This window comes from Equus asinus, unplaced genomic scaffold, assembly GCF_041296235.1.
Source record: "Equus asinus isolate D_3611 breed Donkey unplaced genomic scaffold, EquAss-T2T_v2 contig_278, whole genome shotgun sequence".
NCBI classification, from domain to species: domain Eukaryota; kingdom Metazoa; phylum Chordata; class Mammalia; order Perissodactyla; family Equidae; genus Equus; species Equus asinus.
This window is the reverse complement of record NW_027224936.1, coordinates 35,001-42,773: the sequence shown is the minus strand read 5'-3', so window position 1 is coordinate 42,773 and position 7,773 is coordinate 35,001.

Below are 7,773 nucleotides of genomic sequence, written 5' to 3'. Positions count from 1 at the left end.
ATTTCTCACTGTTGCTTTTTTGCCAGGTCTGCACGCCCTTGTGTTTTTTTTCTGCTTAAAGGTTGCAACCTGAGCTAGCTTCTTTTGCCCATGTCCCTCAGTTTCAGAGGGTGGATTTCTCCGTGTTGCTTTTTCCCCAGGCCTCCACGCCCTTGTGTGTTTCTTTTGCTTAAAGATTGCCACCTGAAGCCAGCCTCTCTTGCCCATCTTCCTCAGTTTCAGAGGGTAGATATTTCAGGGTTGCTTTTTCCCCAGGTCTCCACGCCTTTGGGTTTTGTTTTTGCTTAACGATTGCCACCTGAGCTAGCCTCTCTTGCCCATGTTCCTCAGTTTCAGAGGGTAGATATTTCAGGGTTGCTTTGTCCCCAGGGCTCCACGCCTTTGTGCTTTGTTTTTGCTTAAGGATTGCCACCTGAGGTAGCCTCTCTTGCCCATCTTCCTCAGTTTCAGAGGGTGGATTTCTCGTGTTGCTTTTTCCCCAGGTCTCCACGCCCTTGTGTGTTTCTTTTGCTTAAAGATTGCCACCTGAGCTAGCCTCTGTTGCCCATCTTCGTCCGTTTCAGAGGGTGGATTTCTCAGTGTTGCCTTTTCGCCAGCTCCCCACGCCCTTGTGTGTTTCTTTTGCTTAAAGATTGTCACCTGAGCTAGGCACTGTTGCCCTGCTTCCTCAGTTTCAGAGGGTACCTTTTTCAGGGTTGCTTTTTGACCGGTCTCCTCGCCATTGTATTTTTTTATCTATTTTTTTTGCTTAAAGATTGCCACCTGAGCTAGCCTCTGTTGCGCTTCTTTCTCAGTTCTAGAGGGTAGATTTCTCCGTGTTGCTTTTTCCCCAGGTCTCCACGCACTTCCTTTTATTTTTCCTTAAAAATTGCCACCTGAGCTAGCCTCTGTTGTCCATCTTCGTCGGTTTCAGAGGGTAGATTTCTCACTGTTGCTTTTTTGCCAGGTCTGCACGCCCTTGTGTTTTTTTCTGCTTAAAGGTTGCAACCTGAGCTAGCTTCTTTTGCCCATGTCCCTCAGTTTCAGAGGGTGGATTTCTCCGTGTTGCTTTTTCCCCAGGCCTCCACGCCCTTGTGTGTTTCTTTTGCTTAAAGATTGCCACCCTGAAGCCAGCCTCTCTTGCCCATCTTCCTCAGTTTCAGAGGGTAGATATTTCAGGGTTGCTTTTTCCCCAGGTCTCCACGCCTTTGTGTTTTGTTTTTGCTTAACGATTGCACCTGAGCTAGCCTCTCTTGCCCATGTTCCTCAGTTTCAGAGGGTAGATATTTCAGGGTTGCTTTGTCCCCAGGGCTCCACGCCTTTGTGCTTTGTTTTTGCTTAAGGATTGCCACCTGAGGTAGCCTCTCTTGCCCATCTTCCTCAGTTTCAGAGGGTGGATTTCTCCGTGTTGCTTTTTCCCCAGGTCTCCACGCCCTTGTGTGTTTCTTTTGCTTAAAGATTGCCACCTGAGCTAGCCTCTGTTGCCCATCTTCGTCCGTTTCAGAGGGTGGATTTCTCAGTGTTGCTTTTCGCCAGCTCCCACGCCCTTGTGTGTTTCTTTTGCTTAAAGATTGTCACCTGAGCTAGGCACTGTTGCCCTGCTTCCTCAGTTTCAGAGGGTACCTTTTTCAGGGTTGCTTTTTGACCGGCTCTCCTCGCCATTGTATTTTTTTATCTTATTTTTTTTTGCTTAAAGATTGCCACCTGAGCTAGCCTCTGTTGCGCTTCTTTCTCAGTTCTAGAGGGTAGATTTCTCCGTGTTGCTTTTTCCCCAGGTCTCCACGCACTTCCTTTTATTTTTCCTTAAAAATTGCCACTGAGCTAGCCTCTGTTGTCCATCTTCGTCGGTTTCAGAGGGTAGATTTCTCACTGTTGCTTTTTTGCCAGGTCTGCACGCCCTTGTGTTTTTTTTCTGCTTAAAGGTTGCAACCTGAGCTAGCTTCTTTTGCCCATGTCCCTCAGTTTCAGAGGGTGGATTTCTCCGTGTTGCTTTTTCCCCAGGCCTCCACGCCCTTGTGTGTTTCTTTTGCTTAAAGATTGCCACCTGAAGCCAGCCTCTCTTGCCCATCTTCCTCAGTTTCAGAGGGTAGATATTTCAGGGTTGCTTTTTCCCCAGGTCTCCACGCCTTTGGGTTTTGTTTTTGCTTAACGATTGCCACCTGAGCTAGCCTCTCTTGCCCATCTTCCTGAGTTTCAGAGGGTCGATATCTCCGTGTTGCTGTTTCCTCAGGTCTCCACGCCCTTGTGTGTTTCTTTTGCTTAACGTTTGCCACCTGAAGCCAGCCTCTCTTGCCCATCTTCCTCAGTTTCAGAGGGTGGATTTCTCCGTGTTGCTTTTTCCCCAGGTCTCCACGCCCTTGTGTGTTTCTTTTGCTTAAAGATTGCCACCTGAGCTAGCCTCTGTTGCCCATCTTCGTCCGTTTCAGAGGGTGGATTTCTCAGTGTTGCCTTTTCGCCAGCTCCCCACGCCCTTGTGTGTTTCTTTTGCTTAAAGATTGTCACCTGAGCTAGGCACTGTTGCCCTGCTTCCTCAGTTTCAGAGGGTACCTTTTTCAGGGTTGCTTTTTGACCGGGTCTCCTCGCCATTGTATTTTTTTATCTTATTTTTTTTGCTTAAAGATTGCCACCTGAGCTAGCCTCTGTTGCCCATCTTCGTCCGTTTCAGAGGGTGGATTTCTCAGTGTTGCCTTTTCCCCAGCTCCCCACGCCCTTGTGTGTTTCTTTTGCTGAAAGATTGCCACCTGAAGCCAGCCTCTCTTGCCCATCTTCGTCAGTTTCAGAGGGTGGATTTCTCAGTGTTGCCTTTTCCCCAGCTCCCCACGCCCTTGTGTGTTTCTTTTGCTTAAAGATTGTCACCTGAGCTAGGCACTGTTGCCCTGCTTCCTCAGTTTCAGAGGGTACCTTTTTCAGGGTTGCTTTTTGACCGCGTCTCCTCGCTATTGTATTTTTTTATCTTATTTTTTTTGCTTAAAGATTGCCACCTGAGCTAGCCTCTGTTGCGCTTCTTTCTCAGTTCTAGAGGGTAGATTTCTCCGTGTTGCTTTTTCCCCAGGTCTCCACGCACTTCCTTTCATTTTTCCTTAAAAATTGCCACCTGAGCTAGCCCCTGTTGCCCATCTTCGTCGGTTTCAGAGGGTAGATTTCTCAGTGTTGATTTTTCCCCATTTCTCCACGCCCTCGTGCTTTTTTTTTTTATTTCCTTAAATGTCGGCGCCTGAGCTAGCTTCTTTTGCCCATCTTCGTCAGTTTCAGCGGGTAGACTCTCCGCCTGCCTTCGACAGGCCCTCTGGACTGGAAAGCTTTCCTCCTCCCGTCATCACGGTCCTTCTCGGATGACGTGCCTGGTTTCGGTTTGACCGTCCCCGCCCGCCCTGATTTTCTAAGTCCTCCCGGGAACCCCGGGGGCGCTCCAGCCGCTCCGGGAAGCGGCGGCCTCCCGGCCGCACCGGCCCAGCCCGGCCCGGGCCGCCCCCTGGCCTCTCTGGGGGGAACTCTCCCCTTCCCCTTCCCGGTGATCGCCCGAGAAACCTTTTCCGAGTCCCCCTCCTGCGGCTGGGGCTGCGCCTTGGCGGCCGGGAGCCCGCGGGCGGACACCCCGGGGCCGCACTGGGCCGGGAGGCTGGGTCCGAGGGGGCTCCGGGACGGGATCGGGCGGCCCGGCGGCCCGGCTGTGCTCCCCGGCGGGCCCGCGCTCCGGCTCCGTCCCGCTGAGGCGGTCGTCGGTCGCCGGGTGCCACCTGGCGGCCGCTTTTATATCGTCTCTTTCCTCCGGAGCTCCGGCGACGCGGGCCAAGGGACGGGACTCGGCCGCGGTGACCGAGGCAGAGTCCCGGGAGGCCGGCGTCGCTGGCGGGATCTGGCCCGGTGGCGCCGGGGCGTGAGCGCGACGCCCGCTCGCCGGAGATTGGAGGTGCAGGCTACTGAGGGAGGTGGCTGTCGCCGCGCCGCCCGGTGCCGGCCGGGGTGTGGGGCCTCCCGGACGGGTCGACCAGCAGCCGCCGGTGCCCCTCCGTCCCCGGGAGGGGGTGGGGGGCCGCCGCGGGGGAACGGGCGAGGGAGCTCGTCCCGTGCCCGGCCGTCGTCCCGAGGGCGGCCCGGTGGTCGGGCCTTCCGCGTCGCCGATCCCCTTTCCGCGCCCCGCTCCGGAGGTGGGCGACCGGCCGGGGCCTTGCGGGGGAGGCCCGTGGAGGGCGCGACGGGCTCGGCCGCCGGGCTGGCCTTTTCCCCACTGGTCTTCCGAGTCGACCGGCTCTGGCGGTGGGGACCGGGCCCGGTCCTCGGATGCCTCCTCCTCCGTGGCAGTTTTTTTTTCCAAGTCCCGCCCTGGAGAAGAGCGTGGACCGGCCCCGGGAGCCCTCGAGGGCGGGCCGGGGAGGGCGTCCCCGGCCCGGACGCGTGCCCGGGGTGGGTCCGGGCCGTCGGACCGGACTTCTCTCTCCGAGTTTCGCGGGTCGCGTCTTTGTCCGGAGGCGGGAGGGGGCCGGCTCGAGGCGTAGGTGGAGCCCCGGCTGAGGGACGGGAGCCACGGTCCCGCCCCGGGCCCGGTCGCCGGAGGCGCCTCCGCGGAATTCTTTTCTAAGTCCTGACCCGGCGACTCAGAGGGAGGGACCGACCGGTCCCGGCCCGCGCGGGCGGCCCGGGGAGGCTGTCCCCGGCTCCCCCTGCCGCCACGCTTCTGGGGTCGACCAGATGGCCCCGGGAGCTCCGGGCCTGGTGGCGATGGGGTCGTGCTTGGGGTCTGGTGGCCGTGGCCGTGATCCAGGGGTTCCCCTGGTGATCCGTGGGTGGGCCCCGTCTCCGGGCGCGGCGATTCTTGCCCCCGAATGGGTGGTTTTGTGCCGCCAGGTAAGTGCTGACACGCTCTGCTCGGGTGACAGTCGCCCGAGAGCTTCCGGGTGCCTGGATGCGTGTGCGGGGAGGGCTCCGGGCTCTGGCCGAGAACCGGACGCCCGTTTCCACCCCCGCCGCTTGAGCCGCCCGCTGGGGCCTGCGCGCCGGCTCTTGTGCGTTCCAGGCGCCCCCACGACCGTGGTGCCACCTCCGGTCTCTGGTACCCGAGGGCGGCGGGGTTAGGGGCGCGGGGTCCTCTACCACGTGCACTCCCTGCCGCCGGCACCCGGGTGCGGTCGCGACTTACCCCATCCCACCGGCTCCGTGCCAGTGCGTGTCAGGCGTTCTCGTCCTGGGGTGGTCGCCCGCGCTTGCTGGAGGAGGAGAGGGGTCGGTGAGGCTGAAGCAGGCTCCTCCGCTCGCTGTCCTCGCCGGCCTTCCCTTGCTCGGGGGTCCCTCGCGTTATGCTGCCGACCGATGTGGTGATGCTGTGCTCTCCCGGGCCGGGCCTAAGCCGTGCCAGACGAGGGACGGACGTTCATGGCGAACGGGACCGCTCTTCTCGCTCTGCCCGCGGGTCCCCTCGCCCGTTCTCCCCCGCTGCGAGTGGCGTGTGGGAGGCGGCAGGGGTGCGGAATCCGGCCCGACCTCGCTCCCCCGCCCCGTGCCTCGTGGCGTGGGCGGTGTCGGGGTCTCCGTGACGCGGCGGATGCTCCGCCTGTGCCTCTTGGCTGTGTCTCGCGGGCGGCCCTCCCCGCGGTGGGGCGGGCCGTGTTGCCGCCGCGCCGCGCGCCTTCCCGGGCGCGTGAGCGCGTTCCCCAGGCCGTTGGCGGTGCCCCTGGAGCGTTCCAGGTCGTCCCTCAGGCGCCCGAGGCCGAGTGGCGGTGTCGTTCCCTGTTCCCGTCGGCCTCCTCAGGTAACCACTGTGCTGGTGTGTCTGAGGAGCGGAGGGGTCGAGTCGGTAAGGGAGGCGTGCCCCTCGTCCCCCTCGGGGTGGACGGGTGCCTCGTCGCCCCCCACGGCGTGCCGTGTGGGGGCGGGCAGGCTCGGGCGCGTGCCCGCGTGTTCCCCTTGCTGGGGTTTCCCCGCGGGTGTGGGAGTGACCGTGGCGGGCCGAGCCAGCGGCGTGGCGCTGGCTCTTTGGTTGGGAGGTGCTGTTTGATCGGCACCTCCGTCCCAGTCTCTGCCTCCCTTGGTCTCTCGGCCTGAGAGGAGGCACTGACTTGGGAGCCGCACAGGGGCCTTGTAGATCCCTAGCTAAGCCCAGTGTGGCCAGAGATGGCGAGCCCGGGGCAGCGCGGGCTCGCGGCCCTGACCACGGACGCTCCGACTTGCTCTAGGCCTTACCTCTACCGCAGACCCCTCCTGCGTTGCGTGGCCATGGTGTCTGTAAGCGCCTTGGTGGGACCGATGGCGGACGATGGGCGGGGGCGACACGCCCTCGGTGAGAAAGCCTTCTCTAGCGATCCGAGAGGGTGCCTTGGGGTACCGGACCCCCCAGCCGCCGCCCCTCCTTTGCGCGTAGTAGCCACGGACGCCACCACCGTGGCGCGTGGGCAGAGCTGCTCTTTGCCTACCGCGGCCGGCGCCTCCCCCCTCCGAGTCGGGGGAGGGTCACGCCCGGCCGGGCCGTCGTCGGGCGCGGGGCCGCGCGTGTGCGCGAGCGTGCGCGTGGTTCTCCCGTCGCGCGCTGGGGCGGGGAGAGGGCCCGGCCCCGTCCGGGCTCCGCCCCGCCGCGAGCGGCTGGCTCTCCGCTCGCTCCCGTCCCGAGCCGCAGCCGGTGGTGGCGTGCGGGCATGGGTGGGGGCCGCCGCCGCTCTCGGGCGCGTTCCCTCGGGACGTGGGCCCCGGAGCAGACCAGACAGGCAGACGGGTGGCTGGGTGGACGGGGCGGCCCCCGGCGGCGGGGGCGCCTCACGTAGGCCCCGGCGGTGGGGCCGGGCCCGCGGGAGGCCGAGGGGTGGCTGAGGCCGGCCGGCGTCCCAGGCGTCGTGGGACCGCCCTCGCGTGTCGTTGGCGGTGGGATCCCGCGTGTGTTTTCCTGGTGGCCCGTCCGCGCCCGAGGCCGTCCCCGGGAGCCTTCCCGCGAGCCCGTGCTCCCTCCGTCGAGGCGCGCGCCGCGCTCCCCGCTGCCCCCGGTGCTCCCCCGCCCGGGCAGACGCCTGGCCGCGCCGCCCACCGGCCGGGACCGAAGTGGGCCTCGCCGTGCGGGTGTCGCCTCCGGCCACCGAGGCCGGTGGTGGCCCCGGGCGAAGTGCTCTCGGCTCCGGTCGGGTGGGGCCCGCGCGCCAGGCGCCCGGCGCGGGACGCTGGCGCCGTGTGCGGGAGAGCCCTGGCCGTGGCGGGGCCGAGCCCCCGTGAGCTGCGCGTGGGGCGACGGGGCCAGTCGCCGTTCCGGGCGCCGCGGGACCGCCCCTGGTGCTGGAGGCCCCTGGCGGTGAGACCCCGTGTGTGCTCCGGCGGCCGACTTGCCTCGGGAGGTTCTGTCTTCCCTCCTTCGCCCCGAGCGCGTCTCTCGGCGGGCCGCGGCCCTTCCGCCGCCGCCTCTCCGGCGCCTCGGCCCTCGCCGCCGCCGGCCTTCTCCCGAGCCCTTCCCCGTCGTCGCCTGTTCTGGCTGCCCGACCGGGGCCCCGCCCCGAGCGCGACTCGCTTCCCGGGGCCGCTGCGGCCTCCTCCGTGTCCGCCGCCGCCACCCGCGCGACGGCGACGTTGCGTGCGGGCGGGGGACCGTCTCCCGCGGCGCCCCGTTCTGGCGCGCGCGTGTCTGTCGCAGCGCGGGTCGGGTCCCGGCCAGCCGTCGTGACCGGCCGCCGGCGCGCCGCGCCACCCCCGGGGGCGGGGGGTCGGGCCTCGGTCCGGCTCCTGGCCCGCGGGGGGCGTGCGCGGGCCGTCCGGCCGGCCGGTGTCGACGCGACTGCCTGGTGCCCCGGCCCCGCTCACGCGCCGTCAATCGGGGCCGCCGCG